The sequence below is a fragment of the Lactuca sativa genome, chromosome 5, assembly GCF_002870075.4.
Source record: "Lactuca sativa cultivar Salinas chromosome 5, Lsat_Salinas_v11, whole genome shotgun sequence".
NCBI classification, from domain to species: domain Eukaryota; kingdom Viridiplantae; phylum Streptophyta; class Magnoliopsida; order Asterales; family Asteraceae; genus Lactuca; species Lactuca sativa.
Window position 1 is genome coordinate 253,360,219 of NC_056627.2, and position 797 is coordinate 253,361,015.

A 797-nucleotide genomic window follows, 5' to 3' on the forward strand; every position below is an offset into this window, starting at 1 on the left:
CTTCCATCCAAATTATTTAGCATGGCCATTACAGCTGCTATTTCTTCAGTTTGGGCCCTTCCACCGCCTTTGATTCCATCTTGCCTAAGGTTGTGGTATTCGCGAGAATGCTTCGCGAATTCTTCAATTAGCTCCTTGACCTCCCTTGGATTTTTCTTTGTCAAAGGTCCTTGTGAATCAAGGAGTTGTCTTGTCATAACGTTGACCCTATCATAGAACATTGACATCTCTTGTTGCACATTTAGATCATGTTGAGGGCAATTTCTGAGCAAGCCCTTGTACCGCTCCCATGCTTCGTATAATGACTCCCCCGACTGTTGCTCAAAGTTGGCTATTGCTTTCTTGAGTTTGGCTATCTTGGATGGCGGGCAAAACTAGTCCAGGAATTGCTCACGCATTTTAGCCCAAGTGGTCATTGTACCCGGTGGAAGTGCTTTTAACCACTCCTTAGCAGCTCCTTTGAAAGTGATGGGAAGCATCCTAAGCAAGGCTGTGTTTCTGTTGACATTTGGGACATTGAAGTAATCCGCAATGTCGTTGACTTCATCTAGATGCTTAAAAGCATCCTCATGATCTTTCCCAAAAAATGGGATGTCCTTCAGTGCAGTCAATATGTGTCCCTTCAACTCGAATGTGGAAGTGGCAGGTATTGCGGGTTGGACTAAACCGGGACCCACATCTTCTCGGATCCGCTTCATGTAAGCTCCCATGGACATCTCTTCAATTGCTGCCATCTCGTTCCTTGGCTCATTCTTGGGTTCGCTCGTGTGTTCTTCAAATTCTGGCTAGGTATCGTA

At 45.5% G+C, this 797-nt stretch overlaps 1 non-coding gene across 1 annotated transcript; it reads left to right on the plus strand.

Moving 5' to 3' along the window:
* The first annotated feature begins 243 nt into the window (after positions 1 to 243).
* Positions 244 to 350, plus strand: LOC111899586 (small nucleolar RNA R71). The gene has a single exon (XR_002853001.2). It is a non-coding gene; the product is annotated as a small nucleolar RNA R71 (small nucleolar RNA).
* Positions 351 to 797: the final 447 nt, after the last annotated feature.